The sequence below is a fragment of the Prionailurus bengalensis genome, chromosome C1 (assembly GCF_016509475.1).
Source record: "Prionailurus bengalensis isolate Pbe53 chromosome C1, Fcat_Pben_1.1_paternal_pri, whole genome shotgun sequence".
Taxonomy (NCBI): Eukaryota; Metazoa; Chordata; class Mammalia; order Carnivora; family Felidae; genus Prionailurus; species Prionailurus bengalensis.
The window spans coordinates 82,978,131-83,000,660 of NC_057345.1; the positions used below are offsets into that span (position 1 = coordinate 82,978,131).

At 37.8% G+C, this 22,530-nt stretch overlaps 1 protein-coding gene across 1 annotated transcript in view; it reads right to left on the bottom strand.

The window, feature by feature from the left end:
- The window catches only part of DPYD (dihydropyrimidine dehydrogenase), an 862,317-nt gene that overhangs the window by 69,166 nt on the left and 770,621 nt on the right, over positions 1–22,530 (bottom strand).

A 22,530-nucleotide genomic window follows, 5' to 3' on the forward strand; every position in this document is an offset into this window, starting at 1 on the left:
ATATGCTATATTTTAATTTAAAGGTCCTTTCAGAGGTAGTGTCACCAAGATGGTGACATATGCTGTTCCTGACATTGCTCCCCCTCACCAGGAAAACTGACACTTATTCCAGAACAAGACCCCACTGAGAGAGTCCTAGAGCATGAGGCTAAGGCTGAAGCACCCCTCTGTACAATATAGGCCAAGACAGATAGTATTAGAAGGGTAGGAGAAGCAGCCGCACATTGACTTCATTGGCCCTTCCCCAGATCAGCACAGTACCATGTGGGGAGGTCTCCCTTGAGCCTCCAGGTCCTCCACTGGGAAAAGAGAACCCAGAAAGGACAACCAATACTTCTAGCTTTATGGGTTGTTCTGTGGGGGTCTCTATTCTGATCTCACCCCATGGGGGTTGCAGGGAATCTATGGGGCTGAACCACTGGGAATCTGCCTGTGATGGAGAAGGGAGGTGCTTGCAACAACCAGCACATGGATCTTTGCAGACAAAATTCATACCTGCAGTGCCCAAGTAGTAATCCGAATCAATACTTTGGCTCATCTGTGGAACTAAGTGGGTGATACTCTCTGACCAGGGAACTTGGCAGGGTGCAGATCTGCTTGATTCAAATCCTCAAACAAGGAGTTATTCCAGCCCTCAAGCTTGGTTTGCCCACACCCAGGCAGGGAGTTGAGTCACAGCTCCACCTGCTATGGAGACTGTTTTTCTGGCTACATCTTACCAGAGGGGATAGAGAGGACCCCTAAAAGCTGTGTAGCCCAGCAACACTTGAGCTGAGAGATGGGTAAACAGACCTGATTGTTGCCAAAGCAAAGTCAATTCAGGACATGGAGTGCTCCTGTGCTACACACAGGCAGGAGAATTAATTTATAGCCAAAGCTGAGGGTAGCTCTAAGCCCCTCCAAACCAGACAGCATGTCTAGGAAATTAAGAGTTGTGTGGAGCAGCCCCTCCCCTGCCCTCCCAGACAAGGGAGCTGAGACAAAGATCTATGCATTCATTATGACTCCTGGTTTCATCTGACCAGAAGGGCTGGCAAGAACACCAGGAAGCTGTGTGGCCCAGTGGTACTTTGAGTAGAGAGAAGGACAGCCGATAGTTGGCAGAGCAAAGCCACTGTTAAGACAACAAACAAAGACCTTTATCAGCTTTAGAACTATTTCTCCCAGTACACCTGGTTGGGAAACTGATTCTTAGCCCTGCTCATCCATACCTAATGATAAATACAGCCTCCATCCTGCCTGACCAGATAACTGAACAAGAATACCCAATACTGGAGTACCTGAATATATAAAGTAAAAATTAATAGAGCTAAAAGGAGAAATAAATCACAATACAATAATAGCTGGGGACTTTAATATCCATTCTCAGCAATGGACAGACAGTCCACACAGAGAATCAATAAGGAAATAGCAGATTTGAACAACACTGTAGACCAAATTGACCTAACAGACATATACAGAACATTCTATCCAACCAGAAGAATACCCATTCTTTTCAAATCCACATGGAACATTTTCTAGGATAGACCTTGTGTTAGGGTACAAAACAAGTCTTAGCAAATTTAAGAAGACTGAAATCTGGTATACCAAGTCTCTTCTCTGATCACAATGGCATTAAAATAGAAATCAGTAACAGAAAGAAACTGGAAAATTCACAAATACATGGAAATTAAACAACACTCTCCTCAACAACCAATAGATCAAGGAAGAAATTAAATTAAATTAAATTAAGGGAAATAAAGAAGCATTTTGAGACATATGAAAATGGAAACATAAAATAGCAAAATTTATGAAATTCAGTAAAGCAGTTCTAAGAGGGAAGTTCTTGGCAGTAAACACCTTCATTAAGAAACAAGAAAGATCTCAAATAAACAGCCTAACACTATGCCTTAAGGAACCAGAAAAAGGAGAAAAAAATGAGCCCAAAGTTAGCAGAAGGAAATTAATAATAAAGATTATAGTAGAAATAAACAGAATAGAAATCAGGAAAACAACAGAAAACATTAACTAAACTAAAAATTGGTTCTTTGAAAAGATAACATAGATAAATCTTTACCTATATGAACCAAGGAAAAAAAAGGGAAGACCCAAATAAACAAAATTATAAATGAGAAAGGAGACATTATAACCAATACAATAAAAATACAAAGGATTGTAAGAGCTTACTATGAACACCAACAAATTGGACAACCCAGAAAAAAACAGAAAAATTCTTAGGAAAACACAACCTACCAAAACAGAATCATAAAATAATACAAAATCTGGGCAGACCATTTGCTTGTAAGGAGACAGAATCGGTAATCAAACATTTTTCAATGAAGAAAAGCCCAGAACCTCTTAGCTTTACTAATGAATTTTATCAAAACATTTAAAGAATTAATGCCAATCTTTCTCAAACTCTTCCAAAAATCTGAAGAGGAAGGAATGCTTCCAAACTTATTTTACAAGGCCAACAGTACTGATATCAAAGCCAGAAAAAGATATTATTACAAGGAAAGAAAACCACAGGCCAATATCCCAGATGAATATCTATGCAGAACTTCTCAGTAAAATACTATCAAGTCAAATTCATTAGCACATTGCAAGGATCATTCACTATGATCAAGTGATATTTATCCCTGGGATGCAAAGACAGTTCAATATATGCAAATCAATCAATGTGATACATGACATTAATAGAATGAAAGAAAAAAATCATATGATTACCTCAGTGGATGCAGAAAAAGCATTTGGTAAAATCAACATTTGTTCCTGGTGAAAACTTAATAAATTAAGTATAGAAGAAATGGACCTCAGAATAACAAAGGCTATATATGACAGGTCTACAACTAACTTACTCAAGAGAAAAAGGTTGAATACCTTTTGTTAGTAACACGACGAGGGTGCCCACTCTCAAAACTCCTTTTCAACATAGTACTGGAAGTCCTAGCCAGAGCAATTAGGTGAGAAAAAGAAATAGCAGGCATCAGAATTGGGAAGGAAGATGTACAATTGCCTTGATTGGCAGATGACATGGAAATAGGAAATCCTAAAGACTGCTATTAGAATCCAGGAGAATGTAAATAACCAAACCAAAACAAAAAAACCTGTTAGATCTAATGAAGGAATTCAGTAAAGTTGCAGGAAACAAAATCAACATACAAAAATCAGTGGTACTTCCATTCACTAATAATGAGTTATCTAAAAAAAGAAATTAAAAAAAAGATCCAATTTACAATAGCATCATAAACAATAAAATACTTAGGAATAAATTGAACCAATTGAACCAAGGTGGTATAAGATTCCCACTCTGAAAATTATAAGACATTGATGAAAGAAACTGAAGACTCAAATAAATGGAAAGATGTCATCAGTTCACAGGTTGGAAGAATCAATATTGTTAAAAAGTTAATATTTCTAAAAGCCATCCATAGATTCAAAGCAATCCTTATCAACACTGCAATGGTAATTTTTACAGACCTAGGAAAAATGATCTTAAACTTTATATAGAACCACAAAAGACTCTGAAATAGCCAAAGCAATTCTGAGAAAGATGAACAAAGCTGAAGGCATCACACTTCCTGATTTCAAGCTATTCTATAAAGCTATAGTAATCAAAACAATATGGTATCAACATAAAAAGAGACACATCAACCAATGGAACATAATCAAGAGCCCATAAATAAACCCTAGCATATATGGTTAACTAATATTTGACAAAGAAGCCAATGGAAAAAAATCGAAATCTTTTCAATGGAAAAAAAGACATTCTCTTCAATAAATGATCCTGGGAAAATTGGATATCTGTATATAAAAAAATGAAACTAGCCCTTTATCTTACTCCACTCACAAAAATTAACTCAAAAATCAAATAAAGACTTAAATGTCAGACTGGAAACATAAGACTCCTAGAAGAAAACATAGGAATAAATCTCTTTCACATTGGCTTTTGTAATGATTTTTTGGATAGGACACCTAAAGAACAAGCAACAACAATAACAAATATATGACTGGGACTACATCAAACTAAAAAAAACTTCTGTAAAGTAAAAGGACCATCAACAAAATGAGATGACAGCCTAAAGAATGGGAAAAAATATCTGCAAACCACGTATCCAATACAGGGTTACTATCTAAAATATATGAAGAACTCCAAAACTCAATAGCAAAACCAGAAATACCCAAATAAAAAATGGGCAGAGGACCTGAATAGACATTTTTCCAAATAAGATATACAAAAGGTCAGAAGGTACATGAAAAGATGCTCAGCATCACTAGTCATTATATAAATGCAAATCAAAACTACAATGAGCTATCACCTCACACCTGTTAGAAGGGCTATCATCAAAAAGGCAAGAGATAACAATAGCTGGAGCGAAGTTGGAGAAAAGGGATCCCTTGTGCACTGCTGGTAGGATTGTAAATTGGTACAGCTATTATAGAAAACAGTATGAAGTTTCCTCAAAAAAATAAAAAAAACAGAACCATCATGTGATCCAGAAACTCCACTTCTGGAAATATATCCAAAGGAAAACAGTAACTCGAAAAGATATTTGTACCCCATGTTCATAATAGAATTATTTACAATAGCCAAGATATGGAAATAGTCTTAGTGTTTATCAATAGATGAATGGGCAGAGAAATTTGGTATACATATGTACAATGGAATATTATTCAGCGGTAAAAAAAAATGAGAAGATCCTACCATTTACAACAACATGAATGGACCTTGAAAGCATTATGCTAAGTGAAATGAGTCAGACAGAAAAAGACAAATACTGTTTAGTCTTACTTAAAGATCAAAAGAGCAAAAAACAACAAATCCCCCAACCAACAAAACCAAACACATAAGAAAAAGAGATCAGATCAGACATATGGTTAACAGAAGCAGGGGGGGGGGGCGGGAGGCTGAATTGGGTGAAAGTGGTCGAAAGATGCAAACTTCCAGGTAGAAGATAAGTAAATTTGGTGGATGTGATGTACAACATGATGACTACAGATTAAGACCGCTGCATGAGGGGCGCCTGGGTGGCGCAGTTGGTTAAGCGTCCGACTTCAGCCAGGTCACAATCTCACAGTCCGTGAGTTCGAGCCCCGCCTCAGGCTCTGGGCTGATGGCTCAGAGCCTGGAGCCTGTTTCTGATTCTGTGTCTCCCTCTCTCTCTGCCCCTCCCCTGTTCATGCTCTGTCTTTCTCTGTCCCAAAAATAAATAAACGTTGAAAAAAAAAAAAGACCGCTGCATGATATACAGGAAAGTTGTGAAGAGAGTAAATCCTCAAAATTCTCATCACAAGGAGAAGATGTTTTTCCTTTATTTTTCTCTTCTTTCCTTTTTAAAAATATCATATCAATATGAGACAATGGATGTTAGTTGAGTCAATTGCAATAATCACTTCATAATACATGTAAATTAAACCATCATGCTGTACATCTTAAATTTATACAGTGATGTATATCAATTATTTCTCAATAAAACTGGAAAAAGAATCATTTCCCCACTGTTGTATGAAATCTTTTATGATATATATTGAATTATTATACATATTAAGTTCTATTTTTATTTAAAATTATATTCTGATGATATTGGATGAAGACTTTGTTAAGGGCTAATTCCACTGATAATGTATGATAATTATGGGAACTAACATTACACTGATAATAACTTCTTTATCTTCTAGGTAATAACTCCTGGCCTAGCTGGGACTTCATAGAACGGGCTCTGAGCTGATCCTGTTTTCAAGAAATAGGAAGAATATCACTCTCAATTGTTAAACTAAGTTATTCTATCTGCAAAATGAAAATAATGCTTTTCATTAAGTCTGAGTATAAATGTTTGTTTTCCTTTGGTAAATAATCGGTTTAAAATAAAATTGATTTTCATACCATCACGTAGTGTTTGTGAGCCTGGATTCTGAAGCCAGACTGCCCGGGGAACAATTCTCTGGTCTGCTATTAACAGGCTGGAGAGTTTGGATATCCTAGGCTGGACAGGGCAATTACTTAACCTTTCCATGCACTACTTTCCTCATATACCAAATGGCAATGATAAGACATTCTCTCCTGGTGTCATTACAAGGGTTAAATGGATATTTATATTATTCAACCTAGTTTTGGAGAAAGAGTGTGAGGTGTGTCAACAAAGGCTTCCTAGAGAAGGTTACCTTTAGGCTATATCCTGACAATACAAGTAGATGTTCGCTATTTGAATCTCCCAGTTTGACAGGAATTTCTGAAGTTAGTGGTTGGCTATTCAGGAGAGAAGTTTTACTGCATACTTTCAGAAGGCTCCACCCACCTCTGTTAGGGCATGTAGGATGTTGTTTGTTCTAAGAAGTCCTAAGCCTAATGATGAAGTATGTCAATATTGCCTTTGCCACTTTTCTCCTCTTAAGGGAAGCACCATGCTGCTGACAGTACCTCGGTGTTGACAGTATAAATGGTAAAGTACCTATCTGATAGAGCAATTTACACAGAGGTGAACAGTATCAGCTGGGTTTTTCCTTCTAGGCAGGATCTTACATACTTTTTAATTTAAAAAGTGTCTCTGAGATAATTGATACATTTTTAAAAGGTTTGTTTTCATGTTTGAGAGAGTGAGTGCAAGCGGGGGAGGGGCAACAAGACAGGGTGACAGAGGATCTGAAGCAGGTTCCGTGCTGACAGCAGCCAGCCTGATATGGGGCTCGAACTCATGAACCAAACAGTGAAATCATGACCTGAGCCGAAGTCAGATATTCAACCCACTGAGCTACCCAGGTGTCCCAGAGATAATTGACTACTTTTTAAAAAATGAGCCTAAAGGGTAACCTTATCCATCATTCTTTGGGGTTTCTATAAGCATTAAGTTTGGTTACTATAAAGCAAGTTCCTAGAATTTATTTGCTTAGTTTTGCTCAGGCATATTTCTATTGAGTTGATTTAGCTAATCCTCTGGTTCCATTAAGAACTGGTAAGCTATAGCTATTTGAAGGACTCTTTTGTGTCTTTTGTAAAACAATAACTACAGGTATTACACATTGTTTCTTAAAGGTTTCTTACATACAGATCCAAGCAATATCATTTTCCTAATATTTAGGACCGAGAACAAATGTCTCTTAAGACAAACCTAGACTTCAACCTTTTATTAGAACACAAGGGCTGTAAAGCCCATGAGCTTCTTTAGTTTTTTCACTACCAGTACGTTTAAAGCTAAACTTGGTGTCCTGTTTTTGTAGTCTGGTTTATCTTTGGTTTCTGATACAAGTATTTCTTACTTCCTAAGTGATTTCTGATCTGTTTTAAATTTTAAAAAGTGTAATATCTTAAATATTTTAAATCTGTAATCTGCTTTAAAAGGCATATATGTACATGAATGAAATAGCTACTGTCTGTGTTTCCCATTTGACCCTTACTAAATGTTAATTTTAAAAAAGTAGTGATAAATTTTTTTTCTTTCCAAGTGAATTTCAAGGTCTTATGGCAAGATGGGATTTCTTGTTTTATACATTCTATGCTCCTCATTCATAGGTACCCAGTGAAAAACTTGATGGATTAACAGCTGCTTTCTAAAAGATGCTTAGAGCAGATTTTTAGTGGTACGTTTTCATTAAAATTATGGGCTAAGAGCAGGAATATTGAGCTGAGAAAAGCTTTCTGTTATTTTCAAATTACTGCACAATGGACTGTGGCTACTTTCTATATGTAAGGAAGAAAACATTCATGATCACCATTTTAACTTGGAAGGGAATTTGTTAGAGCCCAGTTCCCTCATTTCAGAGATTAGGGAAATTTCAGAGAGTTAACACCATTCGCAAAGGTAACAATGCTAAATCATTAAAAAGTCAAGACTGGAACTAAGGTTTCCCATTATCCAGTCATGGCACTGGAGGCCAATCCATTTACTCACTTTCTGTATCCACACAATAAGAATGACCTGCATACTTTTTAAGGCTGGAAATCCAATATGACCCTAATCAGAATCTCCTTTCATAAAACCCTGTTTTAAAAGTGCTCGGAATCATGATACAAATAAAATCTTGAGCACTCACTGTTTCAGGCCCTGTGCTAAACAGGTTTCATTATTTCATATAATCTTCACAGTAACCCACTGAGGCAAGTATTATTATTTTCCCTGCTTTACAGACAACAAAACGAGCAGCAGGCCTCATGCTTAGCACCAGGATTCAGTTGAGCTCTTATTTACTGTGAGTACTGCCTTATAGATCCATTAGTGTATAAACATTGACGTTCTTTCCTTGTTGGACACACAAGGCAATTTTTTCCCCAAGCCAAACCGGTTTACCCAAATAATTTCTCTAACACAAATCTTAATTGCTATCCACTTAGATGTTTTTCTTGGAAACTTCCTGCCTTCAGATCAGGAAATCATATGCGGTGCTTCAGGGCTGGAAAGTCACACATAGTGCCAGAATCCAAGAGAACACCACGTATTTGGACAAATCAGGGAAGAAGAGTCTGAATCTCCCCCAAAAGAATGTCAGTGAAAATAAGACACCACAACCAATGAATACCTTGGAAACAATGTAGGAATGCAAATTTATGATGGGAAGAAGGGAAATGTAAGCCAAAAGCAACTATATCCTTTCTTTATCTTTCTTTTTTTTTTTTTTTTTGCCATCCTCAACACTGGTAAAGAACCGCATGCTAGATTATACTGGATTAGAAAGGATAGCTAAAATAGACAACCAATACTGTAATCTTTTAAAGTGACACAAATTAGAGAAAGTCTCAGCTAACAAATCTCTTCTTTCCATAACTGTGATATTTGCTAAAGGTAACAACGTATTATTTTTTTCTCATGAAGACTAAGGGATAATATGGCAAATGTCAAATAAATAGTTCAATTTGAATCAGATTCTTTGTTGAGTTGTGGGTACCATGGTACTGTGTATTGCTTATGAGTCTTCTGTAGCTGTAGACCAGCAGACCTTCTGAAAATGCTGAGGATAGTGTCCCCCCAGAGCTGATTATTCTGGATACCAGCCTCACTGACACATATCCCAGCTAAAACTGTGCCACACAGCCACACAATGCTTTCAGCATGCTCAGTCATCTGCTTTGGAGAGACTGAAAACATTACTATTGATTCAGTTTGGTATTTAATGTGGTTGTTAAATTTTAAATCACTGTACAATGACCAATACTTTGGGTAGTAATGTAATTCTTACAGATTTATCATTTCTCTTGAAGCTTGACTCTTTAGTACATTGTGTAGCATTAAAATCCAGACAGGGGAGTGGGTTTTAATAACACAAACACTTACTAAAACAACTTTTCTATAAGCTTTCTCACATGGCATTAACAGGAAGAGGCAATTTCTTTCATTTTGCTTCTCTGCAGACATTTAGTGGGCTATGTATCTCTATCAGTTTTTCCATAGTGTGCTCTTGGAACCCTTACTTTAGTATTGCTGGTTTGAGACCATGTTTTTTTTTATCCTTGTCACCAAATGTGAGATTATGAGCACTCAAGATATGGTACGAGTAGGGATAAACTGACTTATATTGAGACTACAATGGCAGAGCACAAAGGATCACCTACCTCTTTGAAATTAGCCTTTAGGAAATGACTTCATCTTGGGCAGATGCCTGGTTGTTCTATTTTTTAAAGGGCTAATAATTAATGTACCAGGTAATGCTCTTTTATATTGACTGACTACAATCAGAGTGGTCTTGATGGGTGCACACCTTCACTGAAGGAGGTAACACCTACATCTTGCCTTTGCCATAGAGAGAATGATGACTCCACTGTGTACACATCCTTGATCCAAAATGTTAGTGGAACACATTTCTTACTGGCAGTGGGGCTTTGAAAGTTTTTTTTTTTTTTTAAGTGTCCAACAACCACTTTCCAGTCTGGATAAAGGATGTTAGCTAGGTTCAGGACTGAGCACAGATGCAATCTGGATATTCATGCTGACCCTACTGGTAGATGTTGGCTGCACACTGAATGTGGCCTGGCTGAAACCTGTTCCTATGTGAGTGTGGCATGTGGAAATTGAGACAGATGGCAGGGTCAGTAATAAGGAACTTGTTTGTTGTTGCTGATTGGAGGCCATTTCTCCTGCCAGCATGACTCCACAGATTTATCCTGGCATTGGTGACCAAGGGGAGACAAACAACGTTGTTCAACAAGCATTCTGAAAGATAGCATATGGCCAGAAATAAATCTCTAGAGAATACCAGGATGTGTTGTGTTGTGCTACACTGTGGTAGTATTGCTCCTGAGCAGTAGGGGGCATGGTGAGTTCATCCGGTTGGAAGTATAAATAGAAGTAACTGAAAACAACAGGAAATATCATCTGGTGAGCTTGTGAGCAATTGGGTTGTGTGTTGCTTTTAAGGTTATTTACATTATTTTTACCCTTTCATATTTTACTCCCAGAAAACATTCATATAGTTTGGTTTTAGAGTGACAAAGTGTTGAGAATTTTGTTGATTATATACGTATCTCTCTCTATATATGTATGTATATACATATATATATATATAGAGAGAGAGAGAGAGAGAGATACACACTAATAACAGAGAAGTATTAATGATGCTATTCTAGAAGCTTAGTTAATTGGGAGTCTCTGGGGGAGTCACTCAAGTTGGTGTCTGCTAATTAAGGCAATGCATTTTCCAGGGATTTGGAGAACCAAGAGCTCGTCTGGCTTTATGACCGCTTGTAGGTTATTATGCAGTAGCAGTGACCAGCTTTCACTGATTCGAGTCACATGGCTGACTTGTCACACATGGCATATTCCACTCTCATAACAAAGACTTGTGATCAGTAATATAACATTAATCATTGACTAAAACACCAAGGTGATTCCATTTAACTAATTTTTAGGAGTCTGGAACTCTTTCATTGAGTTCAGTCCTTTTAAAGAATAAGAAATCTGCCACAACTACATATTTCTCCTTAAGCTTTGTGGATTCACCAATATTATTCAAAATGTAGATTAATTTCCTGGGATAGCTCCGAATTAGAAATCTTGGAATTCTGTTGGTCCTGTTCTGATCCATTCTGGTCCTGATTCCTCAGAGGCTTCCCCCCGCATTCCTGATGCTGCAATAGGATCATCCCTATTACAACTGGATCAAGTACATGGGATTGTGAGAAAACTGCAAACTACTTTTCATTCTTTTGAGATACAAGTCATCAAAATAAAAATATTTATTCTCAAAGTGGTTTCACAGGTGAATCTTTTAAAGAAAAATCAAAGCATTATGAAAAACCTGAAAATATAACTTCCAGGTATGCAACAGAATAATGAAACAGTGCCAAACCCAAAGACTTGGTTATATTCATGGATTTTAAAAAATCTTGGACTTCTAGTATTTAAAACTTCTCTCCCTATAACTTGGGTGTAACCAACTCAAGCATCACTATATCTTTAGTTTATTGTTATTGTAAATACCTGGTATTTCTAGCCTAAAAGGATTTTTTTTTACAAACAATAGATTAAAAGCAAAGGCAGAGATTGAAAACAAACTTAATACTACTATTGTAATAGGATATAATGAGATGTTTCTTAGTCTCATGTGAGGCCCCAAATATGAAAGAAATATTGGCAGATTTCCTTCTTTCTAAAGATGATTGGGTAGGACATGGTAAGATGTGATTCAAACTTGTTCTGTGGGTCTGAGATCTTCCCCCATCACCTACATCTAGCCTAGCTCTAATCAGGGACTGAGAGAAGAAACCGTAGAAAAGATATTTTATTATAGGCCTAGAAAAAAATGCTGTACTTCTCTCTCTCCTCTCTTGCAGAATCTGTGTGATCTCAAGCCAAGTGACAGGGCCTCTGGAAAACCAATCAAGAGTGAGGTGCTTGCCCAAAGAGGCAACTGACATTTTTGACTCTGGGGTATATGTTTGCTACCTGCAAAAATCTGCCTTCATGGGACAGCTGCTGATTATTAAAGTGATTTTGGCAGACAGGACATCGATATGCCCCTTGGTTTTTGGGTAGATAGCTGCAGGAGGGTGAAAATAAGGAGGCTGATTACTGACTCCTGCCTAGAAAGATCTATATGTTAGCATTTGACTATTAGGGTTCCCTGCTAGTAGGGGGTCTACACAAGAGCAAGCTCTGATGCCACAGTGGCAGAGGACAGGAACTCATTTTGGGGACATCAAGGAAGGCCGCTGTGATCAAATTGTCTTAAAAGTCCTGCCAAGGAGAAGTGATCTCAGTAGAGAGTGGCTGTGAGCTGAAAATGCTAAGCACAGGACATCATAATGGGCAGAGGGAGAGGTTATCACCAGGGCTATGGAATGCAAGGGGAATCTCTGAAGATCCCACAAAGGTATCCGATAAGAACAAGAGCCAGTATTTGGGGTATCTGCCCCACTGGATTGGCATCAATACCACGCCAGTATCTTTTAGCCTGGGACGTCCCTCCTGTCCCAGCATACTGCAGCAGTCGGAGTTGATATTAAGGAGAGAAGAGGTGAGATGCAAGAAGAAGGTGGTAACATCATAGAAGACCTGAGCATCCTAACCTCTCCTTACTGCTGACATAGATTTCAAGGGTCTAGTGCAGAGAATGTGTAAATAGGAGGAGAGCTAGAAGTTTCCTGGCTGGACTCTTAACTACCCGAGAGTGTGCAACATCTGAAAGTGACAAGAAAAGCCCTGGGATCTGCCCAGGGTTTTAAACAAAAGGAAGAAAAGGAACCTAGTAGGTCTGAGAGAAGATAAGATGTTTCTGGCTTACTCTGAAAGTGCAGCTCATTCAGTACCCTGTAGCATACTTTTTTCTAAAAATCAAATAATTCAGTTTTGTGTTATACTACAAAGCTGAGTGTCAAGTATGAGCTGAGAATGGGTCTTAAGTCTTACAGGTTTGCAAACAGGTAGAGGGTAGGAAAAGTTTTGAGTACACAATACACCTTCAAACCTTGTCATAATCCAAAATAAGGCAGAATGGGAAGTACTACCATGGTGATTTGGTTTCATCCCAGATGGGACCTGCACTTTCTAGCAATCTTTGGTTCATAATGGGAGATTGTTAATTCATGTCAGACTTAACTGGGAAGCTTGGAAGAAACTGGGCAGAGGTACACAGGAAATGGCTGACAGGTTCTTGAGTAAGAAGGGAGCTAAGTTAGGATGGACACCCTTGCTCCACCCTGCCTTACCTCCTTGACTTCATTACTATCACTTCCCCTACCCATTATACTCCAGCACACTGGTCCTTGTTCCTTAGGGCTTTTGTGCTGGCTGTTCCTTCTGCCAGGAAATACCTTCTCACAGATATTCACATGGCTAATTCCTCATTCTCTTCATATCTGTGCTCAAATATTGCCTTCTTAGTTGAGTTTACACTCACTGCCCCCCAAAACTTCAATGGCAACCTGTCTCCTGGCCCCTATACATTTGATTCCTCTGCTCTGCTTCACTTTTCCATTTTACATAGCCCTGTCATCTAACATACTGTCATTCTTTGTCATTATTATTTATTTTTAAGTTCCCTCACTTGATATAAGTTCCATGAGAGTGGGAAATTTTTTTAAATTGATGTATCCCAAGTGTCTAGAACAGTGTCTGGCAAAGAGTAGGATGTAACAGTTATTTTAGTCAAATGAAAAATGACTATAGATGACCACAGGCTTCTGTGCCACGTAAACTGAATTCCCTTTCAGTTACCACAGAACATATGCTGGGGGCAAATGAGAATCATTGACTCTTTTGCCAAGTAGTTACAATACATATGCTCTAGTTCCTACCAAACCCAGCATCCTGGGGATTCTAAAAATACATTCAAGAAGTACTCAGGGGCACTTGAACAGATACCGGTACCACCATGTTCATTGCTGCATTATTCACAATAGCCAAAATATGAAAAACCTAAAAGCCCATCAATAGATCAAGATACATAATATGCCATTAATATTAGCCTTAGAAAAGAAGAAAATCCTGTCACTAGTGACTGCATAGATGAAAGACAAATACTGCAAAGTATCACTTATTTGTGGAATTAAAGAAAGAAAGAAAAGAAATATAAAAGAAAAAGAAAAAAACCCTGGACTTATAGAAAAATAACAAAAAAATGGCCATGAGGGGCTGGGGGGGTGGGAAATAGAGAGAGGTTGGTAAAAGGATACAGACTTTTGATTATAAGGTAAATAAGGTCTTAGGATCTAATGTATAACACAGTGACTAAGGTTGATAACACTATATTGTCAAAACATTATATTGAAATTTGCTAAGAAAATAGAACTTAAATGTTTTCACAAAAATAAAAAGGTAAATATGTGAGGTGATACATGCGTTAATTAACTCAGTGGTGGGAACCACTTATAATGTACACATATATCAAATCATTACATTATACACTTTAAATATCTTATAATTTTGTCAGCTATACTGCAATAAAGCTGAAAAAAATTACTCAGGACCTCTCAAGTCAAATGGCAGGTCAGAGAATTCTTTCAAGACTTTCTGGTTGTTTGGAAGCAGACAATTACATTTGGAGATCTTACTGTTTTATATCTTGAGAGCTATCCTTATATAATGCAGAGGGGATAGGAATTTAGATATTAATGGAAATTAAAATAAATCAAAATGCGATTAATTCAGATTAGCTAGTTTTTCAAATCAACTTGTGCTTCAAGAACACTGGGCCATTTTGGCTAAAAACAATCATAGTCCACTCGGAGGATACATAAATATAAATCTATCTTCAGTATGATTTCACCAAATAGTCCCAGTGTCTCTGTGAAGAACTAACTTGAGAATTCTGATAAATGCATTTTATTTTTTTTATTTTTTTTTTAACATTTATTTATTTTTGCGACAGAGAGAGAGCATGAATGGGGGAGGGTCAGAGAGAGAGGGAGACACAGAATCTGAAACAGGCTCCAGGCTCTAAGATGTCAGCACAGAGCCCAACGCGGGGCTCGAACTCAATGACCGCAAGATCATGACCTGAGCCAAAGTCGGACGCTTAACCGACTGAGCCACCCAGGCACCCCGATAAATGCATTTTAAAGGAAACTTCGTGTGTCATTCAGGAAGGAAAAGAAACTAGCTTCCTTCCTGTAATTCAGAATTATAGATACATGAGAATCTTTCTTTTCTCAAAGACCTAAGAAATGAAGATAAAAGAACCAAAAATTAAACAAAACAACAACAACAACAAAAAAGAGTCCAGAGATTTCTTTACAGCCCCCTTCAGTTAGCTCATACTCAGGAAAGCATACCTTTCGTCAGGTTTAATTTCTTTACGTTGGTTTAATTTCCCATCCTCAGTAGTGGACTTTGGAAATTGTTACTCCTTCTTAAAGTTTTACATAGGGTGCCTGGGCGGCTCAGTGGGTTAAGGATCTGACCCTTGATTTTGGCTCAGGTCATGGTCTCACTCCCCACATCAGGCTCTGTGCTGACAGCATGAACCTTGCTTGGGATTCTGTCTCTCTCTCTCTCTCTCTCTCTCTCTCTCTCTGCCCCTCCCCTGTTCTCTCTAAATAAATATACTAGCTTTAAAAAAAATAAAGTTTTACATAATGCTGTTTTTAAAAGTGTAAGTAGCAATTTTTTTCTCAGCCTTTCATTGTTGGCTAATTTTAATGTATTCTACAAACTAAACAACTCCAGTTCCTTACGCACTTCTTGGCTTTGCTATTTGACACTTGAGTAGTTTTGACTCTTTTAAATTTGGCTCTACCAAGACTATTTTGATGAAATATTTTTATCAATATTCTTTAGAGACTCATACAAAACTTTCTAAAGCTACTACTTTCATTTTTAGTTTTTCTCACTATATAAAAATATATGTTCATTATAGGAAATTGAGGAAATACAGAAAAGAAGGAAACCAAAACCATCCAGAATGTCTGATCTCAGAAATGCCTGTTTTTTTAATGTTTATTTATTTTTTATTTTTGAGAGAAAGAGGGAGAGGGAGAGGGAGAGAGAGAGAGAGAGAGGAGAGAGAGAGAGCATGAGCTTGCATGCAAGCCGGGGAGGTGCAGAGAGAGAGGGAGACAAAGGATCTGAAGAGGTCTCTATGTTGACAGCAAAGAGCCCCATGCAGGGCTGGAACTCACAAACCATGAGATCATGACCTGAGCTGAAGTTGGACACTTAACCAACTGAGCCACCCAGGTGCCCCAAAATGCCTGTTAATATATGGATGCATCATAGTTTTTTTTTTTTTTTGGTCCACATATACATATTTCTTAACAAAACTGGAATTATATTTATATATAATTTGGTCTTTTGCTTTCTTTCTTAATAATTTGAGTACTTCCTAGGCCTATATATATTATTTTTGAAGTGTTAGGTTTATTTTAAAAATTAGTTACTTTCCTTCTACCACGTATGTTTGCAAAAAAGTATATTTTTGAAATCTTCCTTGTTAGAACAGTTATATAAGAATTAGAGTGTCTCAGCATCTGGTTTAGATACATTGAAATGTCTAATGACCAAGGTATTTGGGACTGAGAACTCTTAACCAGTTAGAGAAAATTCTTTAAGTGAATAAACCCAGAAGAGTGACTGGATAGCCACTAACCACTACTATTTGAGAAGTCTGAACCCCTTGTCCATGGGTGGAAATAAACCTCAGAGATGAATGGAGATTCCTAAGGAATTTTAGTATTATCGAGTGACTGTACCAATTAAGTAGACACTTTGATCCAGTGACTCAGTGTCAACATGTATAAAATAGTGAACACAATCTTCATCTATATTCCACAAGGGCTGTCTTAGAATTTAAGTGCCAAGAATTTACAGATTAAAATATAGTTCTTTTCAATCATAGGAAAGTTTTACCATACCATATTACCAGGCTACTTAGCTATTTATTACCTCACAGTTTTAGTTTCTGTGATGAGTAAAATTTTAAACCAAAAAAGCATTCTAAAAATGAATCTTACAACCCATCTTTGTAAGGCCATTTTTCATATGTTCTCTTGTATATTTCACTTTACCAGATGTTAGGCAAAGAGAATTGTTCTTTTTTTATTTAATTTTTTAAACATTTGTTTATTTTTTGAGAGACAGAGACAGAGCATGAACAAGGGAGGAGCAGAGAGAGAGAGGGAATCACAGAATATGAAGCAGGCTCCAGGCTCTGAGCTGTCAGCACAGAGCCGGATGTGGGGCTTGAATCCACGAACCGTGAAACCATGACCTGAGTTGAAATAGGATGCTTAACCAACTGAGCCACCCAGGTACCCCCCATTTTTTAATGTTTATTTATTATTGAGAGACAGACAGAGTATGAGTGGGGGAGGAGCAGAGAGAGGGGACACAGTATCCAAAGCAGGCTCCAGGCTCTGAGCTGTCAGCACAGAGCACGACACGGGGCTTGAACTCATGAACCATGAGATCACGACCTTAGCCAAAGTCGGACACCAACTGACTCAGCTACCCAGGCACCCTGAGAATTATTCTTAATAAATGTGTAAAGGCTGCTTTTCTGTGTTATCAAGAAAAGTTATCCACCAGGAAGTGCTGACTGATTCCTCTTGTGAATGCTTTTCCCCCAGTTACAGACCTTCCTTACATGGTATTATTATTCCTGCCATGATTCTCTGGTTATCATGTATTTCATGGATTGCCACAAAACAAATGTCCAATAAAACCCTGTCTCCGGATAACCCCAGACCTAACTTTTGACTCTCAGACCATAGAAAAATATTCTCTGACTTTGAAGACTTTGCTAATTCACATGACTTTTTAAAACAAAAGGACAAGAAGTAGGTGTGTTTCCTTAATGCAGACACATAGGCAAATGCTTTTCTTTCTGCTTTACACAAAGATAGTAAAAGAATTTTCACATTCTTGGAAACCAACTGGAACTCTATGAACTGGTAGATGAAGTAAACTAAACTATATGTTCCAGATGTAACGGGAACAATTACACTCAATCAATGAAAAGTAAAGTCACCGTCCCCACCCCCCCAACCCCGACAGAAAGAACTAAAAGTTATCAGGTCATTCTACATGAAAAGTCCATTTTGACATTTCTGTTGTACTAACAATCTGTTCTTGCTCTGGTGGCCTTGGAAGAATGAATGGCAATATTCATAACCTCTACTATTGGCTTTGCTAATTTTTTTAAAGGCCACTGGATATTTATTACCTTACAACTTTCACTCTTCTAATGGTCTTGTTTCTGTAACAAGTAATTAAAATCAATGGAGAAAAGTTCCAAAGAGTGACAGGATTATTAGGGAATTGCTGTGATTACTTCTTTATACACAGGTCATTTGAGTATTTGAATCATACTGAGATAACTATTCAGATTCTGTGCTTTATGTTTTTGGTAGATCAGAAAGACAGAGAACTTGGGTCCATCACTCTAGTCTGACATAGCAAGGAGGGGTGACAACTGATGTGTTCTTAGAGGAGTTATCAACTTCTTAAATCCACATTCTTATTCATTCCACTGACATACAAAAATAGCATTAGTTATCTCACTACATTTAACAAATAATAACAGAGGATACCCTTCAATGTGGTGGCTAAGATTGGGTGATCTCAAGGAGAGGATGATATGTAGAGAGATGTTAGCATGGCACAGGGTGTCGGTGGTGGTGGGGGGCAAGTGTGCACCATTAATAGGAGAAGATGTCAAAAAAATGAAGCATAATAATAGTGCAACTTATCCTTGCTAAACGTACTGCAGTGTGCTATAATTAAATATGAAAACCTAAATTTATCTCTATGTTCGGTTGTCATTAATTTAACAGGGAGTGCACATGTTCTAATCTAATGGCTGATTTTTTTTTCTCCATGTGCAGCATATTAAAATGTATATTAGCCTCAAGGTGCATAAACACAAAATAATAGACCAAAGGTTTTGGCCTGTGGAGAAAAAAATCCATGCTCAAAGGCCGTCAAGTAGCTGTGATGCAGGAGAGACACTCACTTAGCCTCATTAAGCCAAAGCTCTCTTTTGCTTGTCTTTTGTTCTGCATGACAGCAGCCTCTTTGTTGTATAATAATTCATTCCAAGTTCGTTCCAAGCTACCGAAACTGGTGAACTGTGGCCATTTTAATGAGAAGTATTGGTGGTATGCATAATCTGGAAGCCACGTGGGCCAGACAATCACAGAGCACTGCAGCCAGCAAAATGAGATATTGTCGAAATCACAAATTTGTCAAGTTGTTTTTGGACAGGGTATTATAATAAGCACTAAAATATGCATCCTATTACTCTGCATCTGCCAGTCAAAGATCACTGTAATGAATGCGTGCTGCAGGGTAAAACCAGGCCGTTTTCCTAAGTAAAACAAACCACAGAGTACAGAAAAGAATTATGTGGGGTTCTTTTTTTTTGTTGTTTGTTTTTTGTTTTTGGCATTGCTTGACTTTTTTTTTTTTTAATCCTTTTGCACCAGGAGTCAGGTTCTCCTGGCATGATGTCCACTGCTAGCGGTGAATACACAGAGCCTGCTGGTGCCAGGGAGTTAATGTGAATACATTGCTTTTTAATAGGTGTGCTTACCAACTGAGAATACAAAACCTCAACCTCAAGGCTTAAATTGAGTCTAATGAAGAATTCCTTGGAGACAAAAGAAAAAAAGAAGAAGAAGAAAATCTCTCCCAATGATACTGAGCCTTATGTTTTATCCTTTCCTACTTCAAATGGCTTAGCCTTTGGGACTTGTTTTTGTTTTTTGTTTTTTCTTTTCTTGCTTTTTTATCTGTCAGTTGGATGGTTTGCTTTTTAGATTAACCTGAAGCTTTGACAAGAAATAGATGGGATGGTAACCTATCTTACTTCTATACCACTTTAAGAAAACTAATACAATAATGATGTGTAAAGGTGAGTCATTTCACCTGTCAATGAAAATGGTCCTTAGGGAGAGTGAACTTATAATTTATCATCTAAACCAGAACTCTTTTGAGAATGAAAGGGAGAAAGGGATATCAGAAATTACAGGCATAAAAACCAGGTCTGTCACAAGCAAACTGGCCTATGTGATTATCCCAATCATTGGTTCTTAGATTGGCAAATAAGAAAGAAACTCACCGTGACCCAAAGCAGGACAATACATTCTATTATTTTAGGCAGTCTGTATTAAGCATTTGGGTGGGTTTTGTTTGTTTGTTTGTTTGTTTTGTGGGTTTTTTTTTGTTTTATTTGGGTTTTTTGTTTTTTGTTTTTGTTGTTGTTGTTGTTTTGCCTTTAGCCAGCAGACTCTCCATAAGGTCTGGCTAGAAGTATAATGATTGTGGAGGGCAATCTCAGAATAGGGAGAACCCACTTCTCCATTCTTTTCTAGGTGCTCATTTAAATAAATCTTCTGAACCTTTGTTCACGCTGAGGGACAGAGAGATATAAAAGTGTGGTCCTTAAGGTGTTTATAATCAGGGCTGGGGGTGGAAAGATAGTTAGACAGTACCACAATGACTCAAACAAATAGGAACACATATAGTGTATGTTAACATGGGTATAAACTGGATGATCTTTTAGTTCAGAGAAGAGAAATATCCTATCTGACAGGGAAACATAAAACTTCTCGGAGTAGGTAATGACGCCTTGAAGAATTAGTAGAATTTCATTAGGCAGGGAGAATAGAGTCAGAAGAATTAATTGTATGTCATAAGCCAAGGTGTTGAGGTTGTGATAAGAAAGAGCAGGGCACATTTAGGGACCATTCTACTCAGAGATAATGTATGTGCAGAAGACTAACAAAAGTAAGATTGGGAAAATAGGCTCCAGTGGGATCACAAAGAGCCTCGAATGCCAGATGAAAGAATTCCTTACATTTGTTGATCAAGTAGTGTCCCTGAAGGCTCTGAATAGGAAAACGAGTTTTGGAAAGTAAACTGGCAGTGATACATAAGAGGGCTGGAGAGGGAGAAGGTGGGAAGAGAAAGTCTATAGTTACAGAGCAAGAGAGAGGTCCTAAAAGCTGAAACTAGGATACTGATATTTGAGTGGAGAAACAGGGCTGCTCAAATTGCTTTTACTCTTTCCTGAAATATTCCTACTGGAAGACTTATACATATTTCCCAAATTATAGTATATCTTCTCAGTGTCTTCCATGTCTTCAGCCCACCAGGTCATCCTGTTTTCATACTGAATTCTTCTGTGTATCGTCTCAGGCTCAATGACTAAAGAGCAGGTGAAAGTCCCAGAGCCCTACGTTGAGAATGTACAGGACCAAGAGCACGAGTCTATCTACATGACCTGGTATGGCCTGTGCCAGGCATTTGCTTTTGCCTTAATGTTTAAAAGTGTGATCACTCTGCAGGCATAACTATTTTATTCTATAGGTGCCGGTTTGAAAAGGAAGGTACGTGCAAGGCAAACCACAGCCCTGAGTTTGTCTCAGGAGATACAAGCTGGAAGCTCTGCCCACAGTCAAATCATGGAAGTCTGAAAGTGTAACAAGTGTCCTGGGATGTAATGTCTAGAGTCTTGAGGCTGTGATGCATGACAAGTGAAGCTCTTCAGTGCCAGAGGTCTCTGTCTCTGGGGCACTGGTACAACCCTCCATTGCTCGAGTGTCTTCTGTTTGCGGGGGGCGGGGGGTGTATATGTATATGTGTTCTCCTCTGGGACATTTGTTTTGAACTCTGGTCATCAAACTCAGCTTTTCCCTGGTGAGAGCTCCATACTATACAAAAAACCTCCACATTTGCCTGCAGTTTGTGTAACTTAAGACAGATCTGCTGTACGGTAACCAGAATGCTTTCACTTACCTCTTAATTTCATTAGCTTTCCATCCACTGGTCAAAATTCTGGTTTTATTTTTCAACTCCAATGATGAATACTAAGAACTATTTTACTTATAGTTCTGTCTCTGTTTTGTAGGGAGTAAGGTGAGGTGTTTTGAATTTTTTTCTTTAAAGACCTCAGTAATATTTATCTTTTAAATGGAATCTTCAAATATACCAGGGCAATCTTATGGCTTACTACCTGTTGGGAGATATCTCCTATGAAATCTCTGGAATTACCTGGTTTTAATTAAAATGAAACGTCACAATAATGTCACTCCACATTCTGATGTCACGACAAAAGGCGCTGAACTCCCGTTAAATAAGCAGAACACTTGGCAAAAAAACTTCTAATGATCCTTCTGAACACATGGACTCCCTCAGAGTGCAGTGTTTTTATCTCCTTTGTGTTCTCCCTGTATATTCTCCCTTGTAGCATAGCTATTGAGTCTCACCTTTCAGCTAAATTACAAATTCTTAATCGATAACACCTGCATTACTCTAAGTTCACAGCACCAAGTCTTTCATGGGCTTTGGGCTCAAGAGATTATTAGTGAAATGGAAAGATAAATCTAAATGTTTCACACTCTTCAGAGTTCATCTCTATTTAGATACCAGATATGCAGCTGTACTAACAGAGGATGACAAAAAATAGCAATCTTTTGAAAATTAGTATTTCACCCTAAGTTAATGTTGCACGAACAATTAGAATGCTTTACCTGGACCAAACAAAAAGCCCATATTGGTGGCAATCTGACATTGGTTCTAATTGTATTTCACCTGCAAAACAGAGATCACATTTCTTCTACCTCAGCAGCATCATCCTAGTGTATGGCAGCATTATCTTGCAACTAGATGTCTACAACAGCCCGTACCA